The sequence below is a fragment of the Pleurodeles waltl genome, chromosome 5, assembly GCF_031143425.1.
Source record: "Pleurodeles waltl isolate 20211129_DDA chromosome 5, aPleWal1.hap1.20221129, whole genome shotgun sequence".
In the NCBI taxonomy this organism is placed as follows: Eukaryota; Metazoa; Chordata; class Amphibia; order Caudata; family Salamandridae; genus Pleurodeles; species Pleurodeles waltl.
The window spans coordinates 1291886046-1291908277 of record NC_090444.1 but is presented as its reverse complement, the minus strand read 5'-3'; positions in this window follow the sequence as shown (position 1 = coordinate 1291908277).

Below are 22232 nucleotides of genomic sequence, written 5' to 3'. Positions count from 1 at the left end.
AATTCCTTTTTTGGTCGAATCGACTAGACAGTGAATGTTCTGTCTGTTGCATACCAAGAACATAGAGAAGCTTGGAGCCACTTATTGCTTACAATTGGTTGGATTTCCTTGTCACTCTCATTTGCCTGCTTCTTGTTGGTGTCCTAGCTTGTCAGTCTTGTATTTGTCCCTGCATGGAGCATTGGTTCTTTACAATCTCTTTGACTGGCTGGCATAGCTGCTTTCACTGCTTGCTATTCATACACTGCTTTTTTCTTTTGTGTGAAGCACTCCCTTGCAGTGTGTGTGTTTTTGAGCAGGCTCCTTCGTGTATAGCTGCTGATAGCGCATCAGAGCCTTGATAAGTAAACTTACAAGGAGACACGCCTAGGTCAGTGAATCTTTGGACCACGTTCGGGGACTTCCCAGGAGGAGATGTCTTTTGGCATCACAGATCAATGGATCAATAACCCAATCAATAATCACAGTAACTAATCAACAAGTTAATCAATAACCTTTAATAAGAATCAATAAGTTGAACACGCCATGACCCTTCAGTCATGAATAACCACACCCGTTTAGTTAAGTGTTAGGATATTTATTTCCCTATTTGTTACAATCTAATATCATATTTATTAGTCTCAATAGCAATAAGCTCATCATAACCACTATTATTTGGCAATCAGACGCAACTTAATTAATGCATAGATTATCATTATTTAGAATTTAAGCACATCATTGATATGTATCAACTTAGCAGAGTCTCATTAGTTCATGATTCAACAAAGCAAGAACTCAGTCATTTGTCTATTTGTGTCAGATCTTTTGTGAACACCTTAAGTAACCTCAAATTAGCATCAGCATTTTGGGCTTCATGCAAAACATTTGAGCAAACACAAATTTAGAAAACATCTAACTATAGCCCCTGTCAAAATAGCAGTTGGTACCTAGAAAGAAAAGGCAAACAGACAATTGCAATTTCTGCATCAGATAGTTACCAGCCAACAGATCAGTAAACAGTGTCAGTCTTTGTCCTCAGGACATCAGTCGATTCATCATCAGCAGAGATAAGACTGGGCAAAGTCTCAATATAGCATAGCTAACGAACAGGATCTTCCCTCATAGGGAGGAGAAGTAAGTATAAGTAAGAATGGATAGAGGATGGTTCAAAGTATCAGGACGAACAAAAGGCAAAGTCTCAAAAGAAATGAACCCCTTTCTCCTTGGGTAATGCGGTTTCGTCAAAACTGTCTAATCTGTCTTTAATTTGTCATTGGGTAATAATTGGTGCATCGTTATCTCTGTCCAATAATTCTCCACACACTTCACCAGAATTTTCCACAAACCACAATTCTCATGTCGCCGATTGGTTCATGTTATTGACGTCTTTATCAGTTAGAATGTCAGGTAAGAAAAGTTACACTTTACTTTACGCTCCAGTCAGTGGTTCCATTGTTCTCCTCTACTCCAGGCAGCCTTGCACCTGTTACGGATTACACTGTTGCATTCGGCATGAATGTCTCCTTGAGCAAGTTGAGTCCCATGAGAAAGAATGTACTACGGCTACACACATCTAACTTCTGGAAAAGTACAGCTTCGTGTCCTTCAGGAAAACAGCACATTGCACGTTAGAAAAATACAATTTAATTCGAGACCAGGCAGCTAGGCCCAGATCCTCACTAAGCTAAGGCCTAATGACTTAATAGGCAAACTCCTAATGCATTACTCTAATTATGATATGCTTATACAAATTCAAAACATTAGTACATAATTAGTTCATCATTAATAACTTTCATTAGTCTTCGTATACATTGGTAGCCACTCCCCGTGGGCACATTCAAAACGCGTGCATTATTTCTATGTTAACACATTTTCTATGCAGCTTCATCACACAATATATTTCAAGCTTTTCACGTTAATATTGCTTTTGAAAATCACACTCCAACAATCCTTCCTCTGATGACTCTTGTCATCACAGAAACCTCCCAGAAATTTTACATATTAAAATTCTCTCATCTTTTTTTCTTCCCTTATTGGCCTCCCCTTTGATTTTCCCCTATTCAATTTTTCCCTTTGTTTTTCTTCCCTCCTCTTATTATTTTTCACCATTTTCAATTTTATTCTTTTGCTAATTTTACATGCCACCCACAATCCAAATAAACAAGCGATAACAATCAATATTCCCTGTATTATTTTAGACAATATCCCATGCAAAATGTTACTAAGCCAATTCCCCACTGAAGCGAATCCCTTTTCAACCTTTTCCCAAACACCTGGTTCTTTCAATTCCTTCAAAACCGTACTATCCTTAGTCAAGTTAGTAAGCATATTTCTAATCTCATTACTATTATCTGGTATATAGGCACAACAATGACACTCATTAAGCATCTTACAAACTCCGCCATTTTTCGCTAAAAGAATGTCCAAAGCAAGCCTTTTTTGAAGAGTCATAGCTGTTGGAAAATGGGTTATTGGTAGGGCAGGTAGGTACCTAAACCTAGCAACAAGCCACTAACCTCCACATAGGTACAGTTAGGTCTCAGTAAATTAATCCCAGCTCAACCCTTGGTAGCTTGGCAACGAGCGTCAAGGCTTAACTTAGGAGACAAAGTGTAAAGCATTCAAATATCACAAAACAGTAATTAAATAAAACACAGGAAACAGTTTAAAAATCCAAAACCAATTTATAAAAATAGTTTATATTTTTATCTTTAAAATGACACAAAAACGATTAAAATCGGTTCAGGGGAACCGGAGATATGAATTTTTAAAGAATTACTATTTTTCTAGCGCTTAGAAACAAAAAGCGCCAATCGGGTCATCTGGTTGCACCAGGACCGGGGCAAAGTCAAAGTTTCAGGCCGACCGCGATGGAGCCCTGCTCGGCTACAGGTCGCGGGAGGCCTCGGTTAAAAAGTTACCTTCTGACTTAGTCTTTATTTTGAAGTTTTTCTTCACCGGGACGAACCTGCCAGTTGAATCCGACCTCCTGGAGCCCTTGTCCGGATACGCGATGTGGGTTTCCTCGGTGGAGACTTTTACCTTCGGACTTAGTCGTTTTTTCGAGATGAAAATCCTTCGACCGGGGTAAACCTGGATCTTGATCCGACGTCCATGGAGCCCTTCTCGGATACGATGGCTGGGAGGTCCCGGTCAACTTTTTACGTTCGGACTTAGTCTCTTTTTTGGATGTTTTTCTTTACCGGGACGAACCACCAAGTCAGGCCGGGTCGCGGTTGAGGCAAGCCGGCTAGAATTTCCGCGGCGGGTCGGTCCCTCTCTGGAGCTTTTTTCCAAAAATTCTCAAATCTTTTCCAAACTTCTGGGGCTTCACCCAGATGTTCTTTTAAGGTTCTTTTGGGGTCCACAGCTCACCCCAAGGGTCCAGAAGTTCTGTGATGGTCCTTGGGGGGTGCGGACTTCAACTCCCAGAATGCACCTGGCGCAAACTCCTTTTTGGCCACTGGACAGTGGTCAGCTGGTCGCTTTCTTCAGGAGTTGGTGCAGGGGACTCTGGTTAACAATTTTTCACCTGTAGCAAACAGGGAGTCCCTCCTTGAACCAGTTGAAGCCAGGCAAAGTCCTTCTTGTGGTGAAGCCCAAGTGTGCAGCTGGTGCAGTCCTTCTGAGTGCAGGGTCCAGGTGCAGGCCAGGGGTCCAGCAGGGCAGTCCTTCTTCTTCTTTAGTTCCTTTCTTGTTGAATTCTGGAGGGGATCTGAGGTGTGGGTGCAGGTCTGCCAGTTTTATCCTTGCTCCTGGGTGAAAAGCAGGGGGGCCCTGGTTCTCCAATCAGGGACAGGGTTGTCCCCCTGTGATGACCACTTCCTGGGAAGTGTGGCAAAAATCCATCCCAGAAGGCAACAGTCTCTAAAAATCCAACATGGATGAATCTGATTTTTGGAGGTTACATCTGGCTGAGCACACCCACTGGTGTGGCTAAAAATCATAAACACACCCCTCTCCTGCCCTCTCCTAATCTAATCAAGGTGGCACCTAATTGTCTGGGGTTGCAGGATGTGGGGGTGTTTCTGGGTGCTCCAAATGTCCTTCTCTGGCTTTGAAGACCAGTTTGGCAGCCCTCCCCCTTCCTGCCTCACCATCTGCTGAGGGGAGATTCTCTCCCCCAAGCACATTCCTTTGTGTGAAGCTAGGCCACTTCACACCTCATCAAGGCAGCCTGGCAGAAGCTGCTGCAGGCTGGCCAATCAGAGCACAGCAGCAAAAACAATGCAGAGCTGAAATTGGCAACTTTTTAGGTAAAGTCTAAACTTTTTACCTGGACAAGTTATATTAAATCCAACAACTGGAAGTTGTGGGATTTATTACAACAATCAATTTGATACCAAATTCTTGGTATGTAACATTTAAGGAGACTTTAAAATTTAAAATAAAGTCTGCCCATTCTAGCCTATGAAGGCCATTTACTTCAATGAGGGAAAAACAAATTTGGCTGTTTTTACCTCACCAGGGCTTATAAATCTATTTTTATAAAGTCCCTGCTTATAGTTACATGGCACCCAGCCCTAGGGGCACATAGGGCACACCTTAGGGGTGACTTATATGTAAAAATAAGGTAGTTTAAGACTTTGGAAGTACCTTTAATTCCAAAGTCGATTTTGCATATAACTTTAATTTAAAAGCAGCCAGCAAGGCAGGCTTGCTTTTAAAATGACACTGGGCACCTCAGCAGTGCACCTTGGTGTGCACCACCTATGCTGTGGTCCCTAAACCTACATGCCCTACCATATACTAGGGACTTAAAGGTAGGTTAACTTAGCCAATTATAATTAGCCTAATTTGCATATTGATTTTACACAGAGCACAGGCCCTGGGACTGGTTAGCAGTACCCAGGGCACCATCAAAGTCAGGAAAACACCAGCAAAAAGAGGAAAATGGGGTCAAAAAGTTATGGGGCCTCTGCAATCAGCCCTGTTTTCTCACACAACCCCCCCCAGCCCACACGCCCAGGAGACTCAGCCCAACCCTGGGAGAGTCTTCCTGGCTTGTTAGGCGAGGAAGACAGTGAAGAAAACTGGCTGTCCCTTTGCAGGGCCTACTCTGCCTTATATCCTCCTGTCAGGGTCACTCCCTATGGGTAGTGAAGCCATCCCAACAGTAAAAGGACCCAACTCAAACTGAAACTTTCCTCTAGGGGGGTCTTCCTCCTTTCTCTCTGCCAACTTGGGTAGTGAGGTACCCACCTCCCCTACTCCAAACTTTGCTAGGGCAACACCTAGCTTACCCAAAGAGGTCACCCAACACTTGAGCAACCCCACCATGACCAACAGGGTCAGGGGGCCTACTTTGCTATTGGCCCTGGGGTCTGCCTCCCAGGCCAAGTACAGTGCTGCCTGGAAGGCTAGCACCCAGCAGAGGCCACTGACAGCTGTCAGTACCCAGAACCACACCCTAAGCTCTCCACTGACAGGTGGCTGAGCTGCTTTAGGGGCATCTTTGGGGTCCTGGCACCCCTCTTGCTGTCTAGAGTGGGGGGCTACCACCTCCTGTGGCAGACACCCTCCTTCCACTCTCCCTTCTGTCAGTGCAGGGGCAACACCTTGCATCTGGACAGCTGCCTGACTACTCAGGACTTCTTTGGGGTCAGGTGAGGCCTCACCAGTGCCAACTCTGGGCTCCCCCCTTACTGGGGCAGAGGGCCCTTGGCTCCCTGGAACTCTCTTTAAGAGTGGCCTACCCTTCCTTTTCTTCTTTCCTTTTCTTGGGGACCCCTGTCTCCTAACTGTAGGGACTGACTCCCCAGGACTTTGGGTTGGGGGGGCGCCCTGGGCGACCACCCCATCTGTGACCAGACTCACCTCTGGGAGGTCATTGCCCAGGATACAATCTAGAGGGAGGTCAGCACTGACTACCACCCTAATCCAGTCAAGGATACCCTCCCTCTCTAGGGGCACTATGGCTATAGGTTTGGAGGTGACCTCCCCTGTGGCTATCCTGACTTTCTTTGTCTTTCCTGGGACATACATGTCTGGCGTCACTAACCGGTCACTCACTATAGTGTGACTGGCACAGGTGTCCCTCAGGCCAGTGGTAGGGATCCCATTCACTTGAATGTGATGGAAGTGCCTACTCCCACCCTCAGGGATCACCAGCTTACCATCTGGTCCTGTCTCCCAGCACAATGCTAGGAGGACTTCATCATCTGAGGAATCCTCCTCTATGGCTACACTGGACAGCCCAGTGCTAACCACCTTCCTTGGACAGGCTGCATCTCCTCTGAAGTGACCTGTCTGCTGACAGTCAAAGCAAGCCCTACTGTCCAAGAGTTTTTTTAACCCTGGGTCTCCCTGTTTCTGCTTGTCAGAGTGGGAGTGGGATTTACTCTCCTCCTTCTTAGGGTTCTGGGGTACAGAGGGAGTCTCTGTGGTGGGCTTACCACCTCCCTCCTTAGGTTTTTGGGGACCTGTCCCCCTCTTCTTGGAGTCTCCCCCCTGGGACTTGACAACCACCCTGGTTCTCAACCACTCATCAGCTGCCTCCCCTAGCTCTCTAGGGTTGGTCTGCTTAGAGTCCACTAGATGCTGGTGTAACCTTTCTTGGGTACAATTGGTCAAGATGTGCTCTCTCATGATCAGATTGTATAACCCCTCATAAGTATCTACTTTGTTACCAATAATCCAGCCCTCTAGTGCCTTTAGTGAAATGTCCACAAAGTCAACCCAAGACTGGGTACTGACCTTCTGGCTGTCCCTGAACTTCATTCTATATTGCTCTGGGGTCAGACCAAACTTCTTGGCTAAGCACCTCTTCATACTAGGGTATGAATCTGCCTCCTCCCCCCTTAAGGTCAGAAGCCTATCCCTCCCTGAGTTGGGGACTAACTCCCACAAAAGGGAACCCCAGTATTGAGGCCTAACCCTTCTCATTTGGAGTGCCCTCTCAAAGGCCCCCAGCCACTTATCTATGTCATCCCCCTCTACATAGGCAGGAACCACCCCTTTGGGTAATCTGGGGCAAACTCCCCCACCCATGGACACCTCAGCTTCTTTATCGCTGCTTCCATCTCTTTTCTCTTTGTATGCCCACTTTTTCTTTTCTAGGGCCAGCTTCTCTGCTTCCAAAGCTATGTATGCTAGCTGGGCCTCCAGCTCTCTTTCTCTGATGGATGGGTTCTCTCCTCCTGAAAGGACCCCCTTCCCACCACTAGCTTTGGATCTGCCCCTAGTGACTGTATTTACTGAGGACCGTTCTTCCTCATCCTCGATTGGGCTCAGATGCCTTCCCTCCCCTGAGTGGTTAGAGCTTGCATCCTCCCTTCTTTCTCCCTCCTCTGGAGCTTCTTCTGACTCTACCTCTTGGGCCTCAGCCCATGCTGTCAGGGATGTGATCAGGATTTGCTTCCTGAGAACAGTGGTTGCAGGCAACCCTCTTTCAATACACAACCCCCTAAGCTGGACTACTGTCAGTGTGGGTAGGCTAGCCAGATCAAGCTCCATGGTTCCCTAGTTTTGTGTCAACAAAAACTTTTTGCAAAAATTGGAAACAAGAATTTAGAAAAATTACAAAAATTCAATAATTGAAATTAATCCAAATTAAAAATTAAAAACAATTTTTGCACTAGGACAATTTAAAGGATTTTTAATTTGTTTTACCCAAAACTGTATCATGATATTGAACACAAGTACAGGATCCGGTCGCTGCTTCCAATTATGTTGGAAAATGGGTTATTGGTAGGGCAGGTAGGTACCTACACCTAGCAACAAGCCACTAACCTCCACATAGGTACAGTTAGGTCTCAGTAAATTAATCCCAGCTCAACCCTTGGTAGCTTGGCAACGAGCGTCAAGGCTTAACTTAGGAGACAAAGGGGGTGATTTTAACCTTGGCGGACGGCGGAGGCCGTCCGCCAAGGTACCGCCGTGAAATGACCGCACCGCGGTCAAAAGACCGCGGCGGCCATTTAAACATTTCCTCTGGGCCGGCGGGCGCTCTCCGAAAGAGCGCCCGCCGGCCCAGAGGAAATGCCCCTGCAACGAGGACGCCGGCTCAGAATTGAGCCGGCGTAGTTGCAGGGGTGCGACGGGTGCAGTTGCACCCGTCGCGTATTTCAGTGTCCGCAAGGCAGACACTGAAATACTTTGCGGGGCCCTCTTACGGGGGCCCCTGCCGTGCCCATGCCATTGGCATGGGCACGGCAGGGGCCCCCAGGGGCCCCGCGGCACCCCCTACCGCCATCCTGTTCATGGCGGGTTTCCCGCCATGAACAGGATGGCGGTAGGGGCTGTCAGAATCCTCATGGCGGCGGAGCGCGCTCTGCCGCCATGACGGATTCCCCCGAGCAGCGGTAAGTCGGCGGGAGCCCGCCGACTTGCCGCTTCTGACCGCGGCTGAACCGCCGCGGTCAGAATGCTCGTGGGAGCACCGCCAGCCTGTTGGCGGTGCTCCCGTGGTCGGTGGCCCTGGCGGCCACCGGCCGCCAGGGTCAGAATGACCCCCAAAGTGTAAAGCATTCAAATATCACAAAACAGTAATTAAATAAAACACAGGAAACTGTATAAAAATCCAAAACCAATTTATAAAAATAGTTTATATTTTTATCTTTAAAATGACACAAAAACGATTAAAATCGGTTCAGGGGAACCGGAGATATGAATTTTTAAAGAGTTACTATTTTTCTAGCGCTTAGAAACAAAAAGCGCCAATCGGGTCATCTGGTTGCACCAGGACCGGGGCAAAGTCAAACTTTCAGGCCGACCGCGATGGAGCACTGCTCGGCTACAGGTCGCGGGAGGCCTCGGTTAAAAAGTTACCTTCTGACTTAGTCTTTATTTTGAAGTTTTTCTTCACCGGGACAAACCTGCCAGTTGAATCCGACCTCCTGGAGCCCTTGTCCGGATACGCGATGTGGGTTTCCTCGGTGGAGACTTTTACCTTCGGACTTAGTCGTTTTTTCGAGATGAAAATCCTTCGACCGGGGTAAACCTGGATCTTGATCCGACGTCCATGGAGCCCTTCTCGGATACGATGGCTGGGAGGTCCCGGTCAACTTTTTACGTTCGGACTTAGTCTCTTTTTTGGATGTTTTTCTTTACCGGGACGAACCACCAAGTCAGGCCGGGTCGCGGTTGAGGCAAGCCGGCTAGAATTTCCGCGGCGGGTCGGTCCCTCTCTGGAGCTTTTTTCCAAAAATTCTCAAATCTTTTCCAAACTTCTGGGGCTTCACCCAGATGTTCTTTTAAGGTTCTTTTGGGGTCCACAGCTCACCCCAAGGGTCCAGAAGTTCTGTGATGGTCCTTGGGGGGTGCGGACTTCAACTCCCAGAATGCACCTGGCGCAAACTCCTTTTTGGCCACTGGACAGTGGTCAGCTGGTCGCTTTCTTCAGGAGTTGGTGCAGGGGACTCTGGTTAGCAATTTTTCACCTGTAGCAAACAGGGAGTCCCTCCTTGAACCAGTTGAAGCCAGGCAAAGTCCTTCTTGTGGTGAAGCCCAAGTGTGCAGCTGGTGCAGTCCTTCTGAGTGCAGGGTCCAGGTGCAGGCCAGGGGTCCAGCAGGGCAGTCCTTCTTCTTCTTTAGTTCCTTTCTTGTTGAATTCTGGAGGGGATCTGAGGTGTGGGTGCAGGTCTGCCAGTTTTATCCTTGCTCCTGGTTGAAAAGCAGGGGGGCCCTGGTTCTCCAATCAGGGACAGGGTCGTCCCCCTGTGATGACCACTTCCTGGGAAGTGTGGCAAAAATCCATCCCAGAAGGCAACAGTCTCTAAAAATCCAACATGGATGAATCTGATTTTTGGAGGTTACATCTGGCTGAGCACACCCACTGGTGTGGCTAAAAATCATAAACACACCCCTCTCCTAATCTAATCAAGGGGGCACCTAATTGTCTGGGGTTGCAGGGTGTGGGGGTGTTGCTGGGTGCTCCAAATGTCCTTCTCTGCCTTTGAAGACCAGTTTGGCAGCCCTCCCCCTTCCTGCCTCACCATCTGCTGAGGGGAGATTCTCCCCCCCAAGCACATTCCTTTGTGTGAAGCTAGGCCACTTCACACCTCATCAAGGCAGCCTGGCAGAAGCTGCTGCAGGCTGGCCAATCAGAGCACAGCAGCAAAAACAATGCAGAGCTGAAATTGGCAACTTTTTAGGTAAAGTCTAAACTTTTTACCTGGACAAGTTATATTAAATCCAACAACTGGAAGTTGTGGGATTTATTACAACAATCAATTTGATACCAAATTCTTGGTATGTAACATTTAAGGAGACTTTAAAATTTAAAATAAAGTCTGCCCATTCTAGCCTATGAAGGCCATTTACTTCAATGAGGGAAAAACGAATTTGGCTGTTTTTACCTCACCAGGGCTTATAAATCTATTTTTATAAAGTCCCTGCTTATAGTTACATGGCACCCAGCCCTAGGGGCACATAGGGCACACCTTAGGGGTGACTTATATGTAAAAATAAGGTAGTTTAAGACTTTGGAAGTACCTTTAATTCCAAAGTCGAATTTGCATATAACTTTAATTTAAAAGCAGCCAGCAAGGCAGGCTTGCTTTTAAAATGACACTGGGCACCTCAGCAGTGCACCTAGGTGTGCACCACCTATGCTGTGGTCTCTAAACCTACATGCCCTACCATATACTAGGGACTTAAAGGTAGGTTAACTTAGCCAATTATAATTAGCCTAATTTGCATATTGATTTTACACAGAGCACAGGCCCTGGGACTGGTTAGCAGTACCCAGGGCACCATCAAAGTCAGGAAAACACCAGCAAAAAGAGGAAAATGGGGGCAAAAAGTTATGGGGCCTCTGCAATCAGCCCTGTTTTCTCACAATAGCCCTCTCCGTAGCAAGTTCAGTATCCATCAGGAGTATAGCCCCTGAAAAGTTTGTCAGCGTGTTATCCACAATAGTAGACAACTTTCGAATCTTTATGGAGTTTTAGATAATTCCCACTGAGGGAATTATCACCCCAAATATGCCTGCTACTACACCAGCAGCAGTTTCTCTCTGCTGTCTAGTACAATGTAATTCAGACAATTTCGGAAACCTACCAAAAGCCAGCTGCTCCAATCCTTTTTCTAATTTGCCCATTAATGCCCTTCTTCTATCTTTTTTGTGATCTAGAAAGCTTTTCTCTACAGATGTAAGCAAGCATATCAAATTATTGCGGTGTCCATAAGATGTACTAATCGTCAATGTCAACTCAAAGAAGCCTTTAACTAACTTTATAATATAGTATCTAGCTACCTCACTCAAATCCTCTATTATATGCACATAAGAAAACACAATATCATAATTTGAGTAAAAGTATTAAATCTCTTCCTGGTTATAGAATCTTGTTAGTAGCAGACTACAACTAATCCCATACGTTAGTGGCAGACTGTGATAGGTAACCCCCTCTTGTACTGAAACAGGAATCTGTGTACACACAAACCAATCTTTCTCATCCATTGTGTCAACATACTCACTCAGCAAGCGATAGAAAACATTAGTGGCAAGTTCCCCTTTTGCGTTAGTTCCCTCATGCAAATATCTCGTATCCTGCTCAAACCTCTCCCAAGCTATTAGTGCAGTGGTAGTTTCAGGAAATGTAGCATTGTTAGTCCCACTCTTATCCATTAGTGTCATACCCACAACCACAGCCATAATCAATATCACACACACAACACCTAAACCAACACCCAAATATTTACAACGCCTACTCCCTCTATTATCCTGACAAGTGTTAGCCATGATCTGTAAAGAATCAGAAAGTGAAGGATGGTTAATTCAAACAACAACAGAGGATGGTTATAAAAAAATCTTCTTTCTTTTATTCTTTTCTTCGCAGCAAAAGTCAAACAAACAAAAGTCTTCCTTCCGCAAATACATACAGCTTGCATTTGCACTCCCAGGATCCTCGTCAATTCAGGTTAGCAGCTTGTCACAATCAGTTTTCCAAAAGTCAATTCAGGTTTTCAAAGTCTCATCTGGTAAATTCTCAGTCTCTTTTCTCAATATATTTTACCAACCTTAATTCGATCTTATACCAATTCAGTTTCTTCCAGTCAGACTCAGGTGCCAAAGTATTGACCTGGAATTTCTCGATCAAAGCAAAACGCCAAGAACTCTTGTTGCCATTCAGCTGTCGTTGCATACGCCCATTCAGGACCCACATACCTTCTGTTTGCTACTCTCTTTCTCTTCAACCTGCGATCACCTTGCAACTCTCTTTCACTTAGATCTTCTCTCCTTGTTGTATCAACTTCTTCTTCTATTGCATCTTCAACAACCACTTCTCCTCTTTTCACTTGCAATTCGGGCCACTTATCTCCTTTCAGCATCTCTCTGGTTTTCGATCTTTTTTTCGTGGCAACCCTTCGCCCTCCTCTGGCTCTATGGTGTTTTCTCTTGATGGACCTGCAGTCTGCTCAGGAGGAGTTTGGACACTCTGACTCTCTTCCACCTCAACTCCTTCACCTTCTGGGTCTGTCAAATGCTCTAGCTCATTCCTATAATCGTCTGCTTCTGGGAGAACCTCTCTCTGATTTGGCTCTCCTGTTGCCTCAGTTGAGATAGGCTCACCGTCACCTCTCTGGGTCTCTTCTCCTTTGTCTCTTACTGGAGTGACCAAGCCGTCCTCAACGGGCTCTCCTTCTGTCTCAGTTCCCCTTCGATCACTTACCGGCCCTGAGACTTCCTTTTCTGTTGTTGGTACTTTAAACAACTCAACTTCCTCATCAGTTAGACACATCACCTTTTTCGTGTGACTGGCATGGATCCACTTTGGAATTCCCACACACTTCACAGCAGTAGTAGTCATTAGTATCACTTGGTATGGTCCCTTCCAACGTGGCTCCAAACATGTCTTCCTTACGTCTTTCTGGATGACAACCCAGTCACCAGCCTTCAGGATGTGTCCTGGATCATTTATCGGTGGCAGGGTGGTAGCTTCCACCTGGTGAGAAAAAGAGCGGACCACATCAGCCAGACGCTTGCAGTAGTCCAACACCATATCATCCGTGATATTCACAAGAGCATTCGTAGGCACTGCGGGCAGTCTCATAGCTCGGCCCATGAGAATCTCATAAGGGGACAGTCCTGTTTTCTTGTTAGGCGTATTTCTCATTGACATTCGCACCAAAGGTAATGCATCAGGCCATTTCAAATTCGTAGCTGCAACATTTTTGTCATTCTCGACTTCAGGGTACCATTCATCAGCTCCACTAGTCCTGATGCTTCAGGGCGATAACTACAATGCAACTTCTGTTCAACGTTCAATGCTGCGGACAATAGCTTAACCACCTCGTTGAAGTGACTTCCCCTGATTCTAAAGAGATCGGAAACCTGAAACATGGTATCAATTCCCTAAGCAGCAGCTTCACTACTGTGAGGCTGTCATTCCTGCGTGCAGGGTACGCTTCAATCCAATGACTAAAGATACACACAATCACCAACACGTACCCCAAGGCTCCACACACAGGCATCTCAATATAATCCAGTTGCATTCTGCTAAATGGACCTCCAGCTCTCCCAATCTAGCCCAAATTTACCACTGTCCCTTTCCCCATGTTCATCTGTTGACAGATGATACACCTATGGCAAATCACTTCTGCAGATTGTCTGAACTTTGGGTTAAACCAGTCAATTTTGAACAACCTGATCATGGCATCCCTCCCAATATGTGCTTGACCATGGTAAAACCTTGCAAATTGTGACAAAAGACTGTTCGGCAGGACCATTTTCCCTTCATCGGAGACCCACAAGTCATCTGGTCTTTGTACGCATTGCATCCTAACCCAAGAACGCTTCTCATCTTTGCTGGCCCATCCCTGCAACAATCTCAATTCTTCCAACGTGTCAATCACCCTTAAGGCGTAACCTGTGCCTGTTTAATTTTCTGTTTCAGGTAACAATTCCAACTGATCTTTAAACGATATACAGTTCAATGCACAAAACCTTGTGAATTGATCTGCATATCCATTTCCCATTGAAACAAAGTCTTGTGATTTCAGGTGAGCACTGCATTTCACTACGGCAATTTCATGAGGTAACTGAATCGCGTGCAACAACTCCTTAATTCTCTCACCATTTTTCACTGGCGAACCAGAAGAGGTCATGAAACCCCTCTGTGACCATAGCTGGCCAAAATCATGGACAATTCCGAATTCGTATCGGGTATCAGTATAGATGGTCACTCTCAACTGGGCAGCGGCATGGCAAGCTCTAGTAAGAGAGACCAGTTTAGCCACTTGGGCAGAATATACTCCTTGAAGCCAAGATGCTTCCAGGATGCCAGAAATCGTGCATACAGCATATCCGGCTCTCAGTACTCCTACTGAGTCTCTCAAACATGAACCATCAACAAAGATAATTCGGTCATTTTCTTCCAATTGGGTATCTTTAATATCAGACCTCGGTTTGGTGCACCTTTCTTTTACCTCAAGACAATCATGTTCTACATCTTCCACATTTTCAACCTCTGTGTTTTCATTTGGAAGTAAAGTTGCCGGGTTCAACACTGTACATCTTTTCAACATTACATTTGGTGACCCCAACATAATCGTTTCATATTTAGTCAATCTTGCATTTGTCATGTGCTGTGTTTTAGTACGGGTCAACAGGATTTCAACTGAGTGAGGGACCATGACTGTTATAGGATTACCCATCACTATACCTTCACACTGTGTGAGGCTTTGACCAACTGCTGCTACTGCACGCAGAAAACCCGATAAGGCTGCTGCAACTTGGTCAAAAGTAGCTGAAAAGTATGCTACTGGTCGGTTAACACCTCCATGGACCTGTGTCAGGTCAGACAAAGAACAAGCATCACGTTCATGACAAAACAGAACAAAATGCTTCGTGTAATCAGGCATACCTAAAGCTGGAGCCCTGCACATGCTCTCCCTTAACTCAGTAAACGCTTTCATTTCCTTTTCTTTCAGCACTATGACATCTGGCCCTTCCTTGACTGTCAGTCTCACCAATGGCATGGAGATGACTGAGAAATTCGGGATCCATTGATGACAGTAACCTACCATTCCTAGGAACATTCTAACATCTCTTCATGTAGTTGTGGGATTCATCTGCAACAGTGCAGTTACTCTTTCCCTGGATAATTTCCTCAACCCTCTCTCAATTTGATGACCCAAGTACTTTGCCTCTTTCTGGCAATATTGCAATTTCTTTGGGGACACCTTGGGTCCATTTTTTCCCAGGTAATTCAGTGAGGCAATCAAATCATACTTGTTTTAGAAGCGATCAACAAATCATCAATGTATTGCACTAGAGTAGATTGAAATGGCAACTCCAATGACTCCAAATCCTTCTTCAGTATTTGATTGAATATGGAAGGTGATTCTGAAAACCCTTGAGGAATTCGACACCAACTGTAAACCTTGTCCAGGAATTTAAAACTGAAGAGAAATTGGCTATCCTCATGAAGAGGCACAGAAAAGAACGCTTGGGACAAATCAATTACTGTGGACCATTCTGCATCACATGGAATCTGAAACATAATCACAGCTGGATTTGGCACCACCGGGCAGCATTTCACCACTATGTCATTGATCTTTCTCAAATCTTGGACAATCCTAACCTTCACACAGGGCTTTCTCAGTCCCGTTATTGGTGAATTACATGGGCTGCTCATCACTTTCTTCAAGACTCCTTGTTTCACTAAGTCTGCAATTAATTGCGCAACCTTCATAAGAACATTCTGAAACTTGCTCCTCTTTCCCTTCATCATCACTATTTGTCTGAACTTCAATGCCCTCATTTGAACAGGTGATTGAACACCTCGTCTTGCACAGTAAATCTCTTCCCAGTAGGGACACAGGACTTGAATCACAAACCACAAATCTATGCAGTCCTTGGAAAGTGCCAAGCTCAACCTGCACCGGGTCTGTGATCGGGTTAGTTAGGAGTTGGTTTGCTACTCCCACTACCTTAACTGTACATCCCGAAAGAGGCAGCTTCGGAACCTCTGCACTTCTGACTGTAGAGCGTGTAGCTCCTGTGTCAACCAAGAATGAAACCTTATGACACATCACCATTTTCCTGAACATAGGGCCCTTTCTGATCTACCTCTAAGGACGCTGCAAGCCTACACTCCTCACTATCTGAACTCTCATCAGACCATTCATCATTTATTCCATTCTCACCACGCAATGGGAACTGTTGTACTGTGTTATTTTGACTCATCCTTTGACCTTTGACCTGTGACCTGTTAAGGAAGTATCACCTGTTGCTGTTCCATTGGTGCTAATGGCACTTGCATTTGCTGTCTAGGTACCGAGGGAGCCTGCTGTTGCATTTGTTGTAACTGCATCGGCTGTATACGTGGCATCTGCACCTGCTGCATGGTTTGAAAACCCTGCATCTGATTCATATTATTCTGAAAGTTCGGATTAGGAACTCTCAGCCTTGGTCCCTTCACATTTTGAAATGAGCTGACATCATTGCTTTGTTGAACAACACCCTCCGGCACCATCATCGGGCACTCCCGTTTCCAATGTCCAATGACCCCGCAAGCATGACAAGGTGACATCATCTTCATCACCTGCACATCATTTTGAACCACTGCAGTGTTCAAATCTGGACTTCGATTCACAAAACCTCTGCGAACTCTGCCTCTCATTTGCACCTGCAACATCCCGTTTCCTTGCAGTTGCTGCACCATCTGCTGTAGACAACCTCCCTGCATCCCTGACTGTGCTGCCTTAATTTGCATCACCATTGCTTTCTCCTTCAACTTTCTCTGCTTCAGCTCGATCTCGTCACTACAGTACTTCGCATACTGCAACACCTCATCGGCTTTGCTTGCCAGCAAATCAAGTGACTTAGGGGGTGATTCCAAGCTTGGCGGGCGGCGGGAGCCGCCAGAAGACCGTACCGCGGTCAAATGACCGCGGCGGTCATTCTGCGTTTCCCACTGGGCTGGCGGGCGACCGCCAAAAGGCCACCCGCCAGCCCAGCGGGAAACACCCTTCCACGAGGAAGCCGGCTCCGAATGGAGCCGGCGGAGTGGAAGAGGTCCGACAGGTGCAGTAGCTCCCGTCGCGAATTTCAGTGTCTGCTTAGCAGACACTGAAATTCTAAGTGGGGCCCTCATACGGGGGCCCCACGACACCCCATACCGCCATCCTGTTCCTGGCGGCCAAAACCGCCAGGAACAGGATGGCGGTATGGGGGTCGGAATCCCCATGGCGGCGCAGCATGCTGCGCCACCATGGAGGATTCCCCTGGGCAGCAGAAAGCCGGCGGTACACCGCCGACTTTCCGTTTCTGGCTGCGGCGGTATGCCCAAATGAGCACCACCAGCCTGTTGGCGGTGCTCCCGCGGACCACGGCCCTGGCGGTTTTTACCGCCAGGGTCAGAATGACCGCCTTAATCATTTGAGTAATCTCAGGTCTCAAACCTTAAAAAAATCGAAACACAAGGTGATTCATGTCCTTTGCCTCAACAACCTCTGTACCATTGTAGTGCTTGAACGCCTTCAACAACCTCTCATAATAGGCTTTCTGAGCCGTCCGATCAATCTTTTGCCAATCAATATTCTTCAGCGAAACCCTCGATTTCAGAAACGTAATCACCTTATAGTAATACTTCATCACCTCAGGAGACGGTGCTCCTGTGATCCTGTCCCTTGCCGGTTCCTCAGTCAGCCAATCCACGCCCCTCTTGCACTCAAGCCACAAATCAGCTGGAACTATGATCTCAAAGAGAGTATTCAGGTCTTCCCAAAGGCACTTCGCAAGCTTCACAAACCTGTCCGTCTGCTCATACCACTCTATTGGCGTTTCCCTCAACCTGGGGAAGTCATTAGTAAATTACAGAATATCACCTCTAGTCCATAGCACATGGACAAGAACCCCTCCGGCAGTCTCTCTCATTGGTAACATCTTTACCGCACTGGTATCCGGTAATTTCCTTTGCCGACTGCTCTATGCAATCACTTTTCCTCTTATCTCTTTTCTTCGCCCATCTGCCTTCCCACTTTTCTTAGGCTCCCCAAACTTGTGCACTCTGCAGTATCTCTTTAAGGTGTACCTTCATCCCAGTAGACCTCATATGTTCAAAATCCTTTGGCTCAAAATCTAACCTGTAACTCCTCCTCAGATGCTTGGTATTTTCTAAATCTATTCCGTATTTATCTGCCAAATTTGCCAACCTCTGGTGCACCCTGCTCACTTCTTTAGTTATCTCTGGACACAAGTATCTCAATTCTGCTTCTGTGTATGACTCTAACTTGTTCACTCCCATGCTCCCTTCAACAAGTTCATTGGCCTCCATGCCCAACCTCACAAAATTCAGGTACTCTTCTCCTTCCGTTCTCCCTGCTGCTGCAGGAGTAGTCTGTGGAGTATTAAGCTTGTCTAACCAGTCGTTCAACTGTTGTGCTGTTAACCCTTGTAAGGAGATATTCCCAGTCTGCGCTAAAGGTGTCTGCAGTATATTTGCACTCGAGATCTGCAGAGTTAACAGTCTCAAACCTGTCCGTCTCATGGCCTCTGGAGGAGCTCCAATCGGACTGAAGTCTAACAAAGACCTAGATCCTTCAAATGTCGGTTCCACTGGAGTCATTCCTTGAGAGCTCCCTACGAACCCTACTCTTGTCATCTCTTGAGTCATTATCCCTTGATCGCATACACTAGGCTTCACCTGCACAAACAACGGTACTGGTGGACCAACTGTAATGGGCAAGGATATGGCGTCTGGCGTCTGTCTGTTTCCTAAAACCTGTGGGGTATTAACTCCCATGTTCTGGTTCATTATTGGTGCCATGGCTGACTGCGGTCCCATTACCGAAGTATAATTCGGAATCATTTGCTGCTGTACCTGTGGCAGTAAAGATGGAGTTGGATCAGTCTGAATCAGTTTTGGTCTCGAATATGCCGGCTCCGTCGACACCATCAGATTTGTTGTAGTCTCTAAAATTGGGACATCAGGGTAAAGTCCCTGAACCTGTGGTGGTTGCAGCTGAGATTGCATACCTGGAGCAGTGGACATGCTAAAACTACTCTGCACCGGAACTGGAGTTAAGACAGGACTAACCTGTATTGGACTTGTTGTCACCTTCTCTTGGGACGAAGCTGCAGGACATGTACTAGTACTTGGTCTATTGTCATCTATCGCATATGGCGGTGGTCGATCATTCAGCAACTGATTAAGGAATTCATCATTGTCCGAGTCATCTAACTCTGACCAGGGCTTCCTACCCTCCTTGTCTTTGGAGGGACTTTTGTCAGACTTACAAGTAGTTTTCCCCCCTTTGTCTTCACCTTCTTGAGCTATTGCTTGAAGCAGCCTGACCCCATCTATTGTTTCTCTCCTCCAAACTCTTTGTGCACTGTCCCACCTAGCCTCCGCTAGTGTCTTTTCTGCTTTCCTCATTCTCCTCTCAAATTTCTGTTGCTGTTGTCTTATTGCCATCAGTTCCCAAATTGCTAATGCCTCAAACTGTGCTGGCCTCGGAGATGACTTTAACTTTTTTAGCACCCTCTGCAAATTTTCCAAAATCCTCAAATTGAACGTTCCGTGCTCCGGAAATGCCAAACACCCTTCTTTCTCTGTCACTTTGCACCATTGCTTTAGCCAAAGACATGGCACGACACCCCTTTCCTCCATTACAGCATAAGCCGGTGTATCCTCTGGCGGTGTAACTTCCCCCACACTTGCGGTAATATATACGTCTCCCCTCAAAGCGCTCTTTAAAGCCTTGAAAAATTTCATTTTGCATCTTTTATTTTGCTTACAATCAAATCAGGAAGTGACTTTAATTCCCAGAACTCTCTTCACCTACCTTCTCACCCAATTTCCTCTCATGGACGGCTGCCAATCTGTGCACGACCCTTCTCAGTAACCAACCTATCCCAGCACGGCTCCAATGACGTCACACTCACACACTGCGGCTGACAAAGTCTTGTTGCTTTTTCCTCCTCACTCTCGATTCACACAGCACCAACAAAAACAAACTCAAATTTGCCGATCTACTACAGGAAAGGGTAACACAATTGCTTCAGAACTTTACAGACATTTTGCTTAGCCTCGGCCGCTACTCTCTCCTTCTCAGATCCCACACTCGCAAGCAAAATATGACCCGCAAATATTACTCCCAACTTGTCAATGGATTATTGTTCTAGTGCACTTTAGAACTCACCAAATCTCCATCAAAGTTTTCATTCAATCACTTTGACTCATACTCGACTCGCCGATTTCACCATCGACCTATTAAACCATGCAAATTACAACATAAACCAAGTATCTCATACACTTATCAATATACTCCAGAGTCTTAGACCACGCAAGGCCCGCACATGCTCAACAACCATGTGGACAATTTTTGAGCACAGAGCGCCACACTCACATGAAGTTCACCGACTTCCCTACTCGCATACTGCGGAGTACGCACACCCCTACTAAAACATCATCATTTGCCCTAAAATCCTCACAAACTTCACAATTCACCTGCGGTATGCATAAGCTGTGCAAGTGCAAATCTATCACTAGAATGCCGAGAACATACTCAAACTCCCTTCAGCAAGCTCTGAGATTCCAAGAAAGTCATTTGGGACTCAGGGGCACATCATCTCTCTGATTTGCATCATCGAAAAATAACAATTTCCCCAAAACCCAATTTTCCGATACACCTTGCTTACTTCCAAACCATGCCCATCAATTCATCCATTCCTACCAGACCTTTCGAACCACCAACTCTATCAAACCGTAGTCCCTTGCCCTGGGGCCCCAAAGGGCCAAACCATCCGCACTGCTACCAAAAACTGATAGCGCGTCAGAGCCTTGATAAGTAAACTTACAAGGAGACACGCCTAGGCCGGTGAACCTTTGGACCACGTTCGGGGACTTCCCAGGACGAGATGTCTTTTGGCATCACAGATCAATGGATCAATAACCCAATCAATAATCACAGGATCTAATCAACAAGTTAATCAATAACATTTAATAAGAATCAATAAGTTGAACACACCATGACCCTTTAGTCATGAATAACCACACCCGTTTAGTTAATTGTTAGGATATTTATTTCCCTATTTGTTACAATCTAATATCATATTTATTAGTCTCAATAGCAATAAGCTCATCATAACCACTATTATTTGGCAATCAGACGCAACTTAATTAATGCATAGATGTCAGAGTCACCAGATCCTCGGGGTCTGCGCACGTTCCCAACACGTCCACCACTGAACAGCTCCAAGTCTCTGATAGATAAATCACAGAGGCTAAGAGAGTTCAAGGGATTAGGAAGGGAAACAGCTGGGAAGGAGACCTGTAGTAAGAAAAAGGTTAGAACACACAATATGAAAATTATATCTCCTGAAATCAATAATAAACTATGATTCTAAGCATAGTCATTCTGAAAACATGAACAATCTAAGAATTAAGTTTAAAGTGACTAAGTTTCAAGATGGCAGGATACCTGTAAGGGAATCAAGATGGATTAAATGAAAACTTTCTTATTCAAGTGCTTTCCTTTACATGAGAATCAGAAAAACATTCTGACTAAATTTTAAACCAGTCATATAAATCCTTTTTTGAGAATGCATACTAGGACCATACAATATTGCATCTAGAACCTCTGATCTTCTGTGTACTCTTAAAATGTTTCAACACAAATTGCGCATATTGTAGATCTATATATATATATATATATATATATATATAGTAAACACCATAAAAGGATTGTGCACCATGAATAACACAATGTGGATTCAGGAAAACAAATCACATAACTTGTCAACTCGAATATTACATGATAAATATCTTAGAATAGTGGCATACAATGAACAACATGAATTAAACTTGAGGAGAGAATCGTGCGTCTTGCCGATTCGAGTGTCACCATGTAAAATGCCAAGAAATGGTAGTACGCAATTAATATCAAAGTCAAATCATCATTAAACGAATCGCGCGTCTTGCCGATTCGTAAAACACGATGTAAATGCCAAGAAATAACAGCTCACAATGAATAACAAGATCAAAGTACAATGAAACGAATTGCGCTTCTTTTGCCGATTCTTAAGCCACCATGTAAATGTCAAGAAATGGTAGCGCGCAATGAACAACAAAGTTAAAACACCATAAAACGAATTGCGCGTCTTGCCGATTCTTAAGCCACCATGCAAATGTCAAGAAATAGTAGCGTGCAATGAATAACAAGATTAAATTATCATGAAATGAATTGCGCGTCTTGCCGATTCACATGTCACCCTGCAAATGTCACAAACACTCAAGCGCATACTTCACACGCGCAAAGTACTCTGTCAAATCATAAAAGAATTAGGCCCAAGAACATGAGAG